This window comes from Vulpes lagopus, chromosome 1, assembly GCF_018345385.1.
Source record: "Vulpes lagopus strain Blue_001 chromosome 1, ASM1834538v1, whole genome shotgun sequence".
NCBI lineage: Eukaryota > Metazoa > Chordata > Mammalia > Carnivora > Canidae > Vulpes > Vulpes lagopus.
The window spans coordinates 174,349,014-174,367,716 of record NC_054824.1 but is presented as its reverse complement, the minus strand read 5'-3'; the positions used below and the strand labels follow the sequence as shown (position 1 = coordinate 174,367,716).

The 18,703-nt window shown below is 40.9% G+C and overlaps 1 protein-coding gene and 1 pseudogene across 27 annotated transcripts in view; both read right to left on the bottom strand.

The window, feature by feature from the left end:
• Window positions 1–18,703, bottom strand: part of LOC121491656 — a 202,647-nt gene that overhangs the window by 14,240 nt on the left and 169,704 nt on the right. The window lies entirely within an intron of this gene.
• LOC121473001 overlaps window positions 10,466–18,703 on the bottom strand; it is a 29,892-nt pseudogene continuing 21,654 nt past the window's right edge.

Here is an 18,703-nt window from a genome sequence, read left to right as displayed (position 1 = left end):
TATGAATCTTGTAGTCCTGACAAAGCCTACAATTTAGAGACTATCCATTCCAGCTGTCTCCATTTCTGTGGCCTCCTACACGCAAACAATTGTTGCACTAAGTGCTGCATTTAATTAAAGGCCCTTCCCATGTCATGGCTATAGTCACAGAAAAGACAAGAGACCTCGTTTGTTTAAAGCACACACACACACACACACACACACACTCTTCTTGCTGGTGATTAGTTAGCTTTAAAGCAATCAGGATTGAAGTCTGGGAGGCCACCAAAGAAGGGTAAGATATTGATGACTCTTGAATTGGAAATTGCAAAGTGCACACTACCTCTCCTTTTATGACTTAATGTAGAGTCACAAACAAGAACCAGGACCCTGGGCCTTTTCTCACTTTCAAGGGTCATTTCCTCCCAACTTGGAGTTCTCTGCCACTCCCGAAAAGTCTGACGAAGCATCTCACTTGCATTGTCTTTAACTCTTAGATTCTGATGCAGGAGACCCCAAGTCCATGACAGACGATACAGGTCTGACCGAGTACAGAAAACCTGGACTGAAGGCCTTCAGATTGATTGTATTATCCGAGTAAAAAGAGAAAACCATCTACAATGTGGCTTTGCTTCTATTTTAACAAAGGGAAGCTTTTCCTGGGGCAATCCTTCCTGGAATAGGAGACAACCAAAAAAAAAAAAAAAAAAAAAAATCAAACAGGCAACAAATAATTTTACCATTACCAGGTAATATGTGTTAATTGCTCAGTTTATATACTCAGAATGACATACCATTAGAGACTGTGTATGCATTGTAACTAGAGCATTAATAAATTTAAAATGTGCCTATTAGGATGACAGCTTTGGAGGTGCAAAGGAATAACAGTTATCACTTGGCAGAAGCCGCTCTCACCCCATCTGCTGAGACTTTGCATACATTTTCAGCTTCCTGAGCAATGATTAGGCCTGTCAGAACCTCTTTAACCTTCTAACTGCTGGTCCCCACTGGCCGTAATTAGAGACTAATGAATTCAGAAGATGCAGGCCGTGAGGAAAACTGCCTTGACAGTTTGTGTACAAATTAAGCCCCAATTACTTCATGCATCTTTTGCATCGCTGATACAAGTCTCTGTTATTATTTTTGAATATGGTCATTTTAGCAGAAACGAAGAACTTGGCTAATGTATTTTGTCATTTTTATGGCTCGTCATAAAGAAAAAACATACTGGGCGGGTCATGAATATGTGAAATAAACTACGGCGGATTATAAAAAGAAATTAATTTTCCTCTTGGGAATACCCGACCACCTTTTTAGCACCCCTGCTGGGTATACTTATTAATTTGGTTATTGTTATTCAGATAAGATCTGCCATCGAAGGAGCCCGACTAACTAGCTGGTTGTTGGGTTTAGGGTTAGACCCAGAGTTAAGGAGCATTTCGAAGTGAGATACTCTGCATCTTTAGTCCTAGCAGTGGAGGTTGCTTGGAGCACACCTGCTGAAAATGCTTTGTTCTCTGCCCTCAGTGGACCCTCTACCTGCTATGGCTGTGACCAAAGTTTGCAACTCCAAGAGGTAGGAGTTTAAAATCACAATGCTAAGGTTTGATGCCATATTCCTTTAAAAACTCCCAAATATGATGATATTTCACCTTGTTTCAATCTCCACTGGTCAGTTCAACCACATATTCAATCTCAGTCTTTTGAGGGGATCCGTTCTCCTACTCTATGAGATCACACAAGAGGCCTGGCCTGTGTGTTTCCAGAAAGCCAAGGGGAGTAGATGGGCCTTTCTACATGATGATCATCACCTTTAGGACTTTTTCTTTAGCTACAAGATGCTGCTGCAGAGAACTGGTCCTGCCACCTGTCTCTAGATCCTGCTGCTCCGGGAAAGAGCAGCCCAGAGACCCATCTATCAATGGACCTTCCCTACGGAGAACCGCTCTCCTGCAGCTCTGCTGCACTGAAGTTCCTGCATGCTGAGGGACTCTTGTCTTTGCTCTTTCTCCCTGCCCCACATCAACCTCAGAGGGATAGAATAATTTCCCTTCTGTCTGGCCACTTTTGCCTCCCCAGCTCAAAGCCCCTCTTCCCATTCCCTCCTGTGGTAAGCAGAATAATGCCCCCCACCTCCCAAGTCTACCTCCCAATTCCCAAAACCCACAAATATGTTATCTTACACAGTAAAAAGGAATTTGCAGATGTGATACATTGCAGGATCTTGAGATGGACAGACTATCTAGGTGGACCCCATCCAATACAAAAGTCCTTATAAGAGGGAAGCAAGAGATGAGAACCAGTAGCAGGTGTGAAGACAGAAGCAAAAGGTTGGAGTGATACAAGAAGAGGTCACAAGCCGAGGGATGCAAGTGGTCTCTGGAAGCCAAAAAAAAGCCAGACAACATATTCTGCCCTTAAGTCTTCAGGAGAAATCAACACCTTGATTTTAGACCTCTAATCTCCAAACCATAGGAGAATAAGTGTGTACCATTTTAAGTCACTACATTGGTGATAATTTGTTACACCAGCAATAGGAAATGAATACACCTTCTCCTAAGAAAACATAAAGATTTGGGTTTGTGTTCCAGTAACTATTATTCCCATAATCATGGATAAAGTATTATACTCCCTGCTTTCTCAGATTGAAATAATACACTGTCCTCCTGAAGTTATTATGAGAATTAAGGGAATTAAAGAATCTAATTTGATATGTGGAACATGGCAGATACTCAATAAAAAGTTGACGAATGCAACCCAAAACTGAGTCTTAGGGTGAATATGAACCAAGAGTGTCAGCTCCTACTTGGTTCTTCCATATTTTTCATCCCCAGATCCTCATAACCGGATCTACTGATGGTCTCCACATGCATGTTCCAGCCTGTCTGTTCCTGAATGGCAGGAAGCAATAGTCTGTGTCCAGTGAATTTGAACTTGACCTACTCTTAAGCTCTGAGTTCCGTGACCCAGACCCAGATCTCTGGTCTCACAGAAGCTATCTTTATCAGCCAAAAATTATGTGGATCCCAAATCTGATGAGGAAGATCATGGTGCTTGAGTAGTTCCAAAGTTCTAGCTGAACCTGTTAGTGTGTTGGCTTCATTTTGGGATTAAGTATCCACCTAAACTGCACCTCAACCTTACAAATAAGAAGCTTTAATTCTATTTGCTTACCCTGCTAAGGACTCCTGTCTAGGACCTGAAGCCATGCCCTTAACCCAACCTGCTAACATAAGGGCATAGACCCCACCTAGTCCTTACATAACTATTCCTTTTTGGGCTCGTATCCTTCCCCTCTACCCCTGAATTTAACTACATACATAAGTCACCCCTGGAAAGATTCCTGGATGAAAACCAAAATCTAGCTTAATTTACAGGATTTGACTCATACCTTAATACCTTTTTATTATACTCCAAGCAACTGATCAGATACTTTGAGCCCAACATTGTTCAGAATGAGGACTGAGGTGCTTATACTCAGTGTTCCTGGACCACTACCTGTCTTCTTCATACCTGTCTGGGTAGCAGATTTCCTCCAGATAAGGAAGTTCCCACCCTGGATGTTCATGTTCCTCATGTTCTAGATTGCCATCAGCACATTCTAATGGCGACTCTGACGTCTAATTACATGCATACCTCGAGATATTGTGGATTTGGTTCTAGACCCCTGCAATAAAGTAAATGTCACAAAAAAGCAAGTCAAATGAATTTTTGAATTAAAAAAATACATATAAAAGTTTATACTACATTATGGTCTATTAAGTGTGTAAGAGTATTATGTCTAAAAAAATACAATCCATAAACCTTAATTTAAAAATACTTAATTGCTAAAAATTGCTAACTTTTTATATAACTCAGCTTTCAGTGAGTCATAGTCTTTTTGCTGGTGGATGTCATGCCTCAATGCTCATGGCTGCTGACTGTTCAGGGTGGTGGCTGGCTGAAGGCTGGGGTGGCTGTGGCAATTTCTTTTGTTTTTTAAAGATTTTATTTATTTATTCATGAGAGACACAGAGCGAGAGGCAGAGACATAGGCAGAGGGAGAACCAGGCTCCCTCCAGGGGCCCTGCTGCGGGACTCCATCCCAGGACCCCAGGATCATGCCCTGAGCTGAAGGCAGACACTCATCCACTGAGCCACCCAGGTATCCCTGCGGCAATTTCTTAAAATAAGACAACAGTGAAGTTTGCAGCATCCGTTGACTCTCCTTTCATGAGCAATTTGTAGCAGGCAATGCTATTCAATAGGATTTTATCTATAGGAGAATTTCTTTCAGAATTGGAATCCATCCTCTCAAACTCTACTGCTGCTCAATTAGCAAAGTTGGAGTCATATTCTAAACCCCAGGTTGTCAATTCGACAGTCTTCAAAACACCTTCACCAGGAGTAGATTCCACCTCAAGAAACCATGTTCTTTGCTCATCTATAAGAAGCAATTCCTCATCCATTCAAGTTTTTTCACAAAATTGTAGCAATTTACTCACATCTTCAGGCTCCACTTCTAATTCTTCTTCTCTTGCTATTTCTACCATATCAGCTATTACTTCTTCCACTGAAGTCTCAAATCTCTGAAAGTCATCCATGAAGGTTGGAATCAACTTCTTCCAAACTCCTGTTCATGGTGATATTGGATTTCTTCCCATGAATCATGAAAGTTCTCAATGACATCTACAATGGTAAGTCCTTTTTGGAAGATTTTCAATTTACTTTGCCCATATCCATCAAAGGAATCACACTATCTATGGCAGCTACAGCTTTCAAAATAAGTTTCTTAAATAATAAGACTTGAGAGTCAAAATTGCTCCTTGATCCATGGACTACAGAATGAATATTGTGTTAGGAGGCATGAAAACAACATTAATCTTGTTGTACAAGATTACAACAGAGGTTGTAATCCTTTCAGAGGTTTGAGACTTCAATGGAAGAAGTAATAGCTGATATGGTAGAAATAGCAAGAGAAGAAGAATTAGAAGTGGAGCCTGAAGATGTGAGTAAATTGCTACAATTTTGTGAAAAAACTTGAATGGATGAGGAGTTGCTTCTTATAGATGAGCAAAGAACATGGTTTCTTGAGGTGGAATCTACTCCTGGTGATGGAGTTGTACATCTCCATCAGAGCTCTTGGGTGAGCAGCTGTATTGTCAATGAGCAGTAACATTTTTGAAAGAAATCTTTTTTTTTTTTTTGAGTGGTAGTGCTCAAAAGTGGGCCTAAAATATTCAGTAAACCATGTTGCAAACAAATGTGTTGCCATAGAGACTTGTTTCTCTGATAGAGCATAGGCAGAGTAGATTTAACATCATTCTTGAGGGCCCTAGGATTCTCAGAATGGTAAATGAACGTTGGTTTTAAAAGAAAGTTGTCAGCTGCATTAGCCCCTAATAAGAGACTCAACCTATACTTCGAAGCTTTGAATACAGGCACTGACTTCTCCTCTCTAGATGTGAAAGGCCTAGGTGGCATTTTCTTCCAAATGGAGCCTGTTTCATCTACATCGGAAATCTGTTGTTTAGCATAGCCCCCTTAGGAATTCTCTTAGCTAGATCTTCTCAATGGCTTGTTGCAGCTTCTAAATCAGCATTTGCTACTTCACCTTCGCTGTTATGTTATGGAGACAGCTTCTCTCCTTAAAACTCATGAACTAATCTCTGCTAGTTTCAGACTTTTCTTCTGCAGCTTCCTCACCTGTGTCAGCCTGCGGAGAACTGAAGAGAGTTAAGGCCTTGCCCTGGATTAGGCTTTGGCTTAAGGGAAGGTTGTAGCTGGTTTAATCTTCATTCCAGACCACTAGAACTTTCTCCATATGAGTAATAAGGCTGTTTTCCTTTCTTCTCATTCATGTGTTCACTGGAGCAGCACTTTTAATTTCCTCCAAGAACTTGTCCTTTGCATTCACACAACCTGACTGTTTGGCACAAGAGGCCTCGCTCTCAGCCCATCTCAGCTTTCAACATTCCTTCCTCACAAGCTTCATCTTTTCTAGTTTTTGACTTAAAGTGAGAGATATGCAGCTCTTCCCTTCACTTGAGCACTTAGAGGCCATTGCAGGGCCTATTGAAGTTAGGCCTCTTACTCACTGGCCTAACTTCAATACTGTTGTGTCTCAGAGACTAGAGAGTTCTGAGGAGACGGAGTGGGGAACAGACAGTTAGTGGAACAGTCAGGACACACATAACATTTATTGATTAATAGTTATAATAGTAACATCTAAGACCACTGATCACAGATCACCATAACAAAGATACTAATAATAAAAAGTTTGAAATATTACAAGAAGTACCAAAATGTAATGCGGTGACATAAAGTATCAAAGGCTGTTGGAAAACTGGTGCCGATAGCCTTGCTCAACACAAATTTGCCACAAACCTTCAATTTGTAAAAAAAAAAAAAAAATGAAGTATCTGGGAAGCACAAAAAGGGGAGAATAATAATAATAATAATAATAATAATAATAATAGGTATGCCTGTATTAAAAGAAAGGCCAAAGAGAAAACTTTGGCCTGGCTTAAACATTGACTTGGAAATTCATTTCATTAGAGACATTTATTAAAAAGAGACATTTATTAAAAATGAAGAAGAAGATTCATTTCTTTAACATTATTCTATTTTGTATAGGAATCCTGGCATGAATTGCAACTGAATAGCTTCCCCTGGCTCAACAGGATTCATGCTTGGCCGGATACTTTACATTATTCTTAGGGTATGCAACAACAGATTAGGCTAACCATATGAAATTACTAATATTCAACTGTTTTTGACCTACAAAAACAGCAGTTTCATATGGTCCAACTTAACAGAATGCTGTTTGCTGAGAAACAGAATAAGACACTATTAGTTGAATTTCTTGAAAACTTGACCATGAAACTAACCCTTGTGGACTTTCCTCATTTCCTTAGACATATAGAAGGTCAAATTCAAAATTTGATAGAGAAAGTACACTGAAATTAACAAAAGTTACATATTTAGTGTAATATTGCCAAAAGAGAGATCCTCTTTATCTGGCTTTGTTGCTCGTAAACATAAAACCCCAGAGTTGCAGAGTTGACTGCCTTTAGTTGTTGAAAACTAGTAAGAATAATAATCCTCCTTCTCTGTCTTGGTGCCATGTGAGTATGGCTCGGGTGTGTGAGGTGATAAATACAGCCACACACAGCTAGACGCAGAGCTGTCTCATTAGCAAATCTGAAGTCTAGTCTCTCTGACTTTGCACAAGAATTTCTGTAATCACCACTTAGAAGCTTTGCCAAAGACAATTCGTGAAAACCCTATGCAGTTCAATTTTAACCTTTTTCAAGAGGATTTGGATAGCTTACCAGTAAAAGTGATAATGTCTGTGTATACACACTGTAGGTAAGCAATGTCCAAAACAGATCTGGAAAACACCTTTCTTAGTAGCTGAAATTCCTATCATTCAGCTCTCCTTAATTAACACTTGGGGAGCTACATAAAATTTCAGGTTTGGCATATGGGAGAGATAGCACATAACTTTATTTATTTATCACTTATTTTTTTATTTTTACTGTATTTATCTTTTTAATTTTAATTCCAGTTAGTTAACATATGGTGTTATATTAGTTTCAGGTATATAATATAAGGATTCAACACTTCCTTACATCACCCTGGATAGCACATAAATTTGTAACTAGACATGTATTTATACCTTAATGTGAATTGTTCAGTATGTCGGCTATTTTGATAATCTGGTATAATAGCACACAATACAGTAAGAGTTAAGTAGGCAGTGAGTGTAAAGCTATCACAGGACAAGTTTAACTGGTGTATCACCACGGAGGGCCTATGACCATAGGGTGAGGGTAGAGGGCCAAATAAGTGATTCCAAAATGGCAGATGCTCAACAAAGATTTTTGCACATCATTATTTTCATTAAGTTCTACTCTTTCTTATAGAGCACAGCACCTGCCTTATAAAAGCAATGTATTTCAGAGGGATAATCTTCTGAGCCATCTTGACACAGTGTGGCTAGTATATCGTGAAGGCTCCATGATAATTACTAATCAAAAAATTCCTGGGGCATGCTGGAACCACCACACAAAGGGAACCCTTGAAAACCCCTCCGCAGATAACAATCAAGGGACCCAGGGTTATTCTTATTTGCATTAAGGTGACTTTTCTAGTGATGCTTTTGGAGTTAGGTTTACCACAGAATAGACTCAGTCTGGTAAAAATTATGCCCAGAGAGCTGCCTGCAGTGACAAGGTAGAGGCCACCACAAACTCAGGCATTCTCATAGAATTCCCTTTCTTGTGAAGTCCTGGCTGGGCTACTGCTTGACAGAATGGTAATGGAAATATTAGAACTGGGGAGGGGGGGGAATAGAGCAGGGAAGAGCTCTCCAGTCTTCTTCACCCAAGCTTCAGGGATGGCTGAGAAGAGGGAAGACCAGATGACACATCCGAGGCTGTGTGTTAGATTCACAGAACCCCACAGTGGGAAGCTGTGGCCCAGAAAAAAGTCATGGCCATGGTTTTTGTTTTTTTCCTCTGTGATGGAGACATGGCAGCCCTCCAACCCCCATTAAATACAGTTGCCTAACAGGCAATTCAAGACACTCTTTATATAATCACATCTTCATGGCAAAAAAATCTTGAAATGAACCTCAAGAAGTGATACTGGGGGCCAGGGCCAGAAAACTATACCCCATTGATAACCCAGAGTACCAGGTTGTCATATAGTCTCCAGTAAGCCAGGTGTTATAGCTTCATTATCCCTCCTCGGAAAATGAAAATCATTTCAGATCTTCCTACTCAAATCCAGGATCATTCATTTGTTAGGCTAACATTGACAAGGCTTCTAGGAGCCCTCAATCACTGATGAAGCCCTGAGCTAATGGCCCCTCCATGCTGTCTGGAAGAGCTTCTCTTTATGTTTATTCTACTCTCCATCCTCCACGTCTTGACTTTGAGATTTTTTGTACTTATTCAACATAGGCTGTCTCTATTTCAGAGGAGATTCTGTGGCCTTTATCAACATAAAATTAATTTACATGGAAGTATGGTAAATAACTTAGGATCCAAGGGGAGGATATGCCTGGCCCTTCCACACCCTGGCACTACTCTACACAGAAACATCATCCAAGTCCAAAGCTAAAGGATTCTTCAGACAGGCAGACTCAGGTGGTAGGAGGCAGTACACATGCAGCATGCTGAGGTACATGTTCTTAGTCTACCTCAGCCACTGGAGGTGTGAGAGGCAAGGTGGCCTGCTACCAAGTGGGTGGAAAGCTTTTTATATTTAATTTTAGAACATACCCCATTCATTCTCTGGGTTTGCCTCCAAATTAGATATCAAATCACCATCCCTTCTTCTAGGGAAAGAAAAATTCTTCCAAGATGAGTTTTTTTTTTTAAGATTTTATTTCTTTATTCATGAGAGACACAGAGAGAAAGGCAGAGACACGGGCAGAGGAGAGGCAGGCTCTCACAAGGAGCCTGATGTGGGACTCTATCCCTGACCCTGGGATCACGCCCTGAGCAGAAAGCAGACACTCAACTACTGAGCCACCCAGGCATCTGCAAAATGAGTTTAAATAAATTAAAGTGGGACTGGTTGGTAATGGTTTAGTATGCAAAGGATATTCACATAATACTGAGAGAGCTGAGACATAGCCCTGATGTCCTAGAACCACAAGAGCATCACTCCCAGTGCTGTCCAAGGCCACTGCCTTAACATGTGTTTACATGTCTCTTTATCTCACTAAAAGAATTTTCCTTTAAGGACAGAGATTGGTTTAGTTATCTGGGTATCTCTCCATAGTTCCTGGTCCACCTATAAGGAGAGTCTTCAAAACTTTGTAAAATCAAATTCCAATATGTCATCAACAATGAACATATTCTTACTAGTTAAAATATATTCTTAATAGTTAATGTCTAAAGGGCTCCCTTCCACAGAACCCTGATTATATACATACATATACACAGTAAGATGACTTCAGAAAAGTGAGAGGCAATTTTCAGTGTCACCTTCCAAGTGTAGACTTTCTAAAGATAAGGACCGAATATTTTCTGTGCTCTGTATTTGGTATAGTACCTACTTTATAGGACCATCCACTAATTCAACAAACATTTATTTAGTGCCTTTGTGGAGCTGGAGAGATAGCCATCACTGATAAAGTCTCCACTCAAGAGAAGTTTTCATTCTTGTGTGAGGTGGCAGGTGGGGAAGTGGGAAACAGATAATAAAGAAAGGAAATAAGAAAATCACAGATACTAAAGAGTCTTTTAAAAAGAAGATGATACATAGAGAGTAGATGTGTGGAGAGTGCCATTTACTATTGGGGTTCAGAAAAGGCCTCTCAAAATCAAAAGTTAAAAATGTATATGGTGCCTACATGACCAGAGGATCTAGCCACATGAACGTCAGGAGCAGGAGCATCCTGGAATCACAGGAATAGGCAACAGCCAAGGTGCCAAAGGAAGCACGAGCTTAGAATGTGAGGGCCTAAAGCAAAGCTAGTGTGGCTGAAGCATCACGAATGACGAGGAAAAGTCCAGGGGATGAGGTCGGAGAAGTGGGCAGGAGCCACATCATGGGAAGCCTTGAGGGTCTTGAACGGCGTTTGGATGTTTGCAAAGGCAATAAAAGCCAGCAGATGTCTTAGAGAGGAAAGTGAAAGTGACAGGATCTTGATTTATATTTTCAAAGACCAACCCAATGGCTATGTGGCGAACAGCAGTCGGGTAAGAGGAGACACTGAGAGACTCATTAGTGGGTTATTGCAGCAGGCCTCCTGAGAGACAGCTCTGCTAGGGGTGCAGACATTCCTCAGGCAGTGTGGGGAAAGGCTTTCTGCACAATGGAACAGCATGAGCAGAAGCAGGAATGCATGCAAGATATCCACAAGTTCAATGAGCTGGAGAGGTCAGTACATTTGAAGAAAAAGAAAAGAAAATGGTATCAGGACAGAAAAATACATATGTATATTCATAAGGGAACAAAAATATCCCAGATACATGGGAGCCAACAAGTAAAAAATGAAGAGCGTTTGTAAAAATTAAATAAATAAATAAATAAATAAATAAATAAATAAATAAATAAATAAATAAAATTACATAACATAACATAAACAGAGTCAAGGGATACAGGAAAAGACTAGAATAAGTGCGGACAAGGCCCCACACAGTTGGGTTAGCAGATTCGACTAAGTAAAGATGTCAATTCTCTCCCAGGTTCTGTTATAAATGTAATGCAATCCCAATCAAATTCCCAATAGTGTTTCTGGATGGGTAACTTGGCAAAAATGTTCTCAATTTCGTGTGGAAGAATATGTGTGTGAGAATCCTGGGAAAGCACACACCCACAGCTAACTGTGTTACTAGCCCTGGCAGGTGTTCACAGGGACATGAGGACCCCAGACACTCCATCACCCCCGTCCCTTCCAGCTGAGGTTGTCAGCTAAAGGACAGCTGTCCTCTTACACTTAACCCTGCCACAGTATTCTCCAAACTATTTTGACTGTGACCCATGTAAAGAAATATGATTTATATGAGGACACACATTTATTATCAGAACAAAAATTCCATAAATAATGCATATCCTTACATGTGACTCACATTTATATTTTTTATTCAACATTGTTCTCTTCTGTGCAACTCTATCGGATTAAGAAATAACAAGCAGTCAGAACCTTCTTAATTGATTTCATGGTTCCCTAATGTGTCAGGACCCACAGTTTTATTTTTTTTTATTATTTTTTTTTAGGACCCACAGTTTTAAAAACACTGTCCTTTGGGGCGTCGGCTCTGCTGCCTGGTCCCATAAGGTGATCTCATTCCCAAGCCTGTCTCCTTGGCCAAGCAGCCACTTTAGCTGAAGATCTCACTTGCTTTGCTTAAATAAGAGATTCAGAAAGTGCTTCCTTTCAATTTCCTTCTAGCCCAAGAATTGCAAGAACAAAGTAAATCTCCCTTGACTGCGAAGCAAGGAAAGGGAAGTGAAATTTATGATCTGTTTGTTCATTTGATATAATAATGATTACGATTAAATAAAGCTCTCAGCCGTTCCTTGCAGGGGACCCCAGTTTCCATCTCTGCGGGTTAGCTTTGCTTGTCCATTTGGTAGGCCTTTCAGCTCTTCTATTCCATCAGGCCAGTTTTTAAAAAATAAAAGGATTTAAGAACATATTCAACATCATCGCATGGAAGACAGTAACCTTCTAATGCGAAGATGTTTGTTTTTAAATGCGCAGAGCTAAAGTACCTTCTAAAAAAAAAAAAAAACCAAGCTGCAGCTCTGTTCTATCTCTATAAAAATTTAAAATCACATTGATTACCCATCTGGCATATCTCTTAGTGGACTAATACCCCCTTCAGAAGCAAAACAGTAAATATACAAAGGGAAACATGATTAATAATTTCTTTTTGTTCTGTTTTTCAGGGCAAGTCCCTGCTCACTCATGCTCTCCACTGAAAATGTTTCATAGCTCTACCCCAAAACAGATATGATAAACCGTCCCCTGATTATCTGCTTAGCAGGATGGGAGAGACCTGGAAGCAAAATTCACTTTTTAGCAGAAAGTTATTGATAGAGTAAGCACCCCATACTGGTCTTTTTCTTTATTGCTGTGTGTGTGAGTGTGTGTGAGTGTGCATTCTGAAACCTGTTTTACTGACATTTACCTCCATTCTTTCATTCACTAATAAGTTCAGTTGTGCCTCCACAAAGCAATTTTCTGGATAATCAGGTGAATGTATCAGGGCACCTGGTTGGCTCAGTGGTTGAGCATCTGCCTTTGGCTCAGGTCGTGATCCCCAGGTCCTAGGATCGAGTCCCACATCAGGCTCCTCGAAAGGAGCCTGCTTTTCCCTCTGCCTCTGTCTCTGTCTCTGCCTCTGTGTGTGTGTGTGTGTGTGTGTGTGTGTGTGATGAATAAATAAATAAGATCTTTTTTAAAAATCAAGTAAATGTATCTGGTTGAGCAACCCAACAACCGCTTACACTTGAAACAAAATAGTATATTTAAAAAAATACTATATTTTTAAAGAAGTTATTAGGCTCATTGTTCCAGAATATCTGATATCCTACTTGATAAATTATTACATTCAATCCAAATTGCATGGAGTGCCCCACATATTGCCAATAATTTATCTTCAATGCTTCTCTATCACTTTCTTTACTCCTCTTAGTACCCTTTCTCCATCAACAACCTACAGGGAACTAAACTTGCTTGCTCCCATTCAAAGGGAAGTCACTAGTTCCCCAGTATAAGTTTTTTTTTTTTTTTTTTGTGCAATTTCTACAACAAAACTTTCAAGTCTCACCTTTTCCTTCATGAAGTTCATAAAGAGTACAGCCAGGCTGCGGCTCACACCACTGGTTCAATAGCCACACCTGTATTCTTCCTTGACAATAGGACCCCAATATTCTAGTGGCAATGGGGCTAATTAAATATTTCTTTTCCCAGAATCTTTTGCATCTTAGAGAGGCCATGTTCAGGCCAAAACTACCTCAACAGAAGTCTACTGGAAGTTTTCAGGAAAGCCTTTAGTTTCTTGATTTTAAGGAACAGATATGGCTGGCACTGCCCTACCATCTTCTTCCTGCCCTGAGCAAATGGGTGATGGCTGGAGCCAAAGTAACCACCTTTTCTTTAGATCATGAGCCAAAAACAGCAACAACAACCAAACCAAACCAAGCAAGCAAAAAAAAAAAAAAAGGCAAGAAAATCACAAAGACATTTGCTCTGAGATCTCTGAGCCACTGAACCCAAACTGGCAGCTCAATCCCTTCAGACCTTTATTTTTGTGAGAAAAATGAAACCTGATTTGGCTAAGCCATTGGTTAGTTGGGTAGGCCATTGCTTGTGTCCTGAACAAGGTGCATGAAGGATTTCATATGAAGTTCCACAGTCCACGACACCAAGGTGGTGCCTCAGGGGCTATCATGGAGGATAAGGCAGGGGCTAAGCCAGCCAGAGGAACTCCCCACTTCTTTCTGGCACCTGATTTCCCCAGACTAGCTCATCTTTTGTATTTCAAGTTTATGATTAAGAATTCATTTAAGGGATGCCTGGGTGGCTCAGTCAGTTAAGCATCTGCCTTCAGCTCAGGTCATGATCCAGGGGCCTGGGATCTAGCTCCACATCAGGCTCCCTGCTCAGTGGGGAGCCTGCTTCTCCCTTTCCCTCTGCCCCTCCCCCTGCTCATGCTCACTTGCTCGCTCACTTCCTCTCTCAAATAAATAAATAAAATATTTTAAAAATTAAAGAAACAAGAATTCATTTAAGAAAAATAAATTGTTCTGTTTAAGATGCTGTTTAAAACTATGGGGCTAGGTGTTTTTTTCCATTGGAAGATTTGTTGGCTTTATTACGGAAAAGAGGCCCAAAGAAATGAATCATTACTAAGGGAATTTTAGCAATATGGTATCTGTAAAAGGAAGGGCATTTGGATAAGGAAAAACTGGCCTGGATCCCCTCTGACTACATCACTTTCTCTCTTTTCCTCATGTAGCCTGTTAGCCAGTTCTGAGTACCAACCTGACATCATTGATTTTTTTTTTTCCCAATTAGGTTGGTTGGTTGGTTAGTTGGTTGGTTGATTGGCTGGTTGGTTGGTTGTTCTATCACGAGATACAAAGAGGGCCCATACGATCCTATGTCTTCACTGGATTGCAGGGACCAAAACCCATGTACAAGGTAAATTTAGAGACCTAAGGAATGTTTTAAAATTAATAACAAGTAAGCGAAGAACCTGCATGGAGGTAAGGTGGCATGGGTTTGCTTTTGTGTGTCTCTTCTCCAGCGGCCCTATCCCTGAAGACTGAATGGGTGGGGAATCTTGAGACCAACGTTCTGATAAGTTTTCTTCTTTACTGGAAGGGCTCAGTGCGTACCTTATATAACACTGGTGTCCCGAAATCTTTTGCAAAGCCTGAATGTTGGTGTTCAGACTCACACCTTAAATTCATTATGGGCTCTCACAAGTTCACAGAAACAATTATTTGAGAGTGAAACAGTGCTTATCTGCCCCCCCCTTCCCCCTTATATGCAACCTCTCCCCCATGTGGCACCCCATCCATCCTGCAAGGTCAATATTATTTTGCTCACCATGCTTCTGCTCTCCTTCTTTATTTAGCATCTTAGACTGTGGGATTGGAACTGGAGAGGCTTGGGTTTCATCCCAGCTCAGCCACTTACTGCCTGTGTGACCTTGGGCTAGTCTCTTAATTTCTCTGTGCTTCAGTTTCATCATGTCTAAAGAAGGAATAAGAGAAGTACCTACCTATTATCCTCTGGCCAGGATAGCCTAAAGAGAACTCAGAGCCTGGGGAGAGGTCCCTGCGACCACACTTCCAGCCATCCCTCTACAAAGCTATGACCACCCATGCTGACCCTTTGATCCATGCTGGCCTAAGTACCGAAGGCTGGACAACATTGGGCTTGTTATAAGCCATACATAATTCAAAACACACAAAGTGCCTAGAACAGTTCCTGCAACATAGTAAATGCTAAATGAGTATTAGTTATTGTTGGTGTTGTTATTTATCTGTCACCCAGTTTCTTCTCCCCATTGGTAAATGAGGGTAACCATGTCCTACCCAATTAGCTCTTAGCCAGCAGACAATCAACTGACAGGATAATTGACTTCGCCAGCTCCTGAAATTTCCTCCCGCGGAAATGATCCTCTCCTGGGCTCCGCCTGTTCAGAGCTTCTCAGCCCCTTAAAGATCCTGCATAATTCAAGCTTCCCTTTTGAAGCCTTCTCCAGCTTGGGCGGCCCACCCTGTCTTCTCCTATTACAGGCAACCACAGCTACTAACATTAGTCCCTTACAATTTAGTACCGAATCGTAGATTGTATTTCATTGTTTTTTATCACTTCAATTCCCTCTTGAAGCTCTGGGTTGCCTATGTGGGAGGGTTCATTCCTCCAAACTTGTAATATGGTTTAGTGTCTTGCCCAGTGCTGGGCACAGGGGAAGTGCATCATAATTATTTTTTGATTGCTCTATTTATTTTTACTCTAAATTCATATTTTTATATGCATGCATGGGATTTCTTTCAATGAAGGTTACATCTGTAGTACAACAAAGTACCAGAAAAAGCTACCACATGATCTCATCTAAACTAGAATTGGACATAAAGCCAATATCAGGGGAAATTTGGAAAGGGCTTCCTCCCTCTGTAATGCTGGAAGGAGACAGGGTTTATACTCCCCGAAACAGGAAAAAAAAAAAAAAATGAGGCAGCATCTTCTTGATCTTATTTCATCGATCGAAATTCCGCCTTCCCCTAGGCCTTACCTTGGCCAAATTCAAGAAACAGATGTTTGCATAAAAAAAAAAAAAAAATCTCCCTGGAGTCAGCATGGCTGTTTATCCAATTTTCACCCTGCCATGCAGACTTAGGTTATGTCCAACAGAGTCCAAACAACAAGTTGGAATGTTCGAACTTCAGCCTGGGGAAGGGTTCAAGGAGAGGTGAGATGGCCCCACATCAGGGATGCCGGAGAGAAGAACTCATCATGAAGAGAAGCAGGACAAGAGAACTTCATTTCCCACTTCCCCAGCTCGGGATCCCTAATCCTCTGAGCCCTACCATTTTCTAAGGGAAGACACTCTTTGGGCTGCCCCTCTCTGCTTCCGCCATCTCTTTATTTCTGCCCTCCCACTACACACACACACACACAAAGTAATTTTTAAATTTTTCTGAACCTTCTGGGTCTGCAAAACTGTACCATATTGATGAACTGAGCATGTATCTTTTTTTTTTTCGATTCCCCTGTTGAGTTGACATATTTTGATGGTCACATGAGCTGTGAGTAATTACATCAGTACAGATGATGGCTCTGTCTTAGTGATCTACAAATCTGTTAAGTTTGTCTATCTCAACCCCTTTCCCCAACATTACCTTACTAAGTTATATGTAAAACATGAAGACCAGGAGAGATGCTTCTTAATGCAATTTGCAACATCTCAGAGGTGAGAATTGAAAGCCCAGCTCTGATTGCAACATCTGCTCTGAACAAGGGCATCGAGGGACCTGCCATCAGATTTTTTTGTCTTAAGGATGATCACCATGTATGTTCACAAATAAAAATGTGAAGCGTTCTGACAGCCAAGCAAACCGTGAAGAATTAAACTTCCCCAACAGGAAAACGCACTGCAACATCCTTTCTGCTATTCATTTGAGAAAACTCCTTCATTCAAGAGCCTTACCACTTCCTGCCCCTGACTGTCTGCCCAGCCCCTGTCAGGTTACCCCCACAGACATGTTTCTGTGAGAGGGCGAGATTCCATCTGGAAAGGGAATGGCCCAATTTTGAAGGAATCAGTTTCTTAATGGTAAAATCAGACTTTTCCAGTAAAGATGTTTCAAGCAGTGTGTTCAGTAGCAGTAACAGGAAGTTTATAAAATAACCAGCACCTCCCTGGGCAAAAGTTTTTGGTGACTCACCAATACCCTTCCAATAAGTCCCTTGGAATGTTGGTCCCTGTGTTCTCTGACCTCAGTCTACCTTTCTTACTACAATCCCTGCCACACTTAAGTGAACTCCAGACAATCTGGAACAACTTGTTTTCCCTGACCATTTCCATCCTGTGTTCTTCTCCTGCTGCTTGTCTTATGCCAATCTTCACTCTGCCAATCATCTCCATCCTGTCACTAGCCAAAGTCCCTCCTCCTTTTAGTGTCTAATACAAGGACTCCTTCTTTGGGTGCTTCTCCTGATCACCCAGCTGTATGCAACCACTCCATTCCTTACAGTCCTGTTGACCCTGGCTTGTAACAATTATCTCACTCTGCTTCATGGTATAGCATTTGTTCTCTTGTCCAGTACCCCCTATAATACTGCAGTCTCCAGGAGTGTACCCAATAAAGAAATGTCTTGAGTACAAAACAAGTGTCTTGTTGTCATGGACTGAATTGTGTCCCTACCCCCATAAATTCATGTGTTAAAGCCCTGACTCCCAATGGGACTGTATTTGGAGACAGGGTTTTAGGAGGTAATTAAGGTTAAATGAGATCATAAGGATGGAGTTTTTCTCTCCACAATCATGCACTGAAAGGCCACGTGAGGACACAGCAAAATAGGTGGCTGTCTGTAAGCCAGGAAGAAACCCCTCAAAATAAATCTTGACTGTGGACTTCCTAGTCTCCAGAAAATAATTAAGTGTTGTTTAAGGCACAGTCTATGGTATTTTTTTACGGCAGGGGTAGAGCTGAGTCAGGCACTTGTACATTATCAACCATCAATAAATACCGATTTTATACATTGACTTCATGAAGGGGGTGGGTATCAGAAAGATGACAAAGGTGATATCTGAGGGGTTTGGGCCCCTCTCCTACCACATTTGTGCCCCTTTCATAACTAACTAGTAATGTGAGACATTTGGGGCAAGTGGGTACAAGCTAAAGGGCCTCTTAGATGCTTTTTATTTAATTTTGTCTTTTAAAGCATTTGCATGGTACAAACCTTAAGAAGATATACATTACAAAGTCACAGTGAGAACTGCTGCTTGATATTTCCAAAAGCCAAGCCTTGCTGGGGTGATTCAGTCCATTCCCATAATAGCCACTCAGCACTTCCACAGTCTTCAGATATCAAAAAATGCATTTAATTGACAAATTCCAGGGACTTATTCTAACCAGATTGACCAGTAAAAGTAATGTATGTATTTATCAAATAGGTTATCTGGTATTATGTAGGCAATAACCACAAAGTGATTGGCTCTTCAGTCCTTTTGTTGTCTCCAGCAAACCCGGCCCC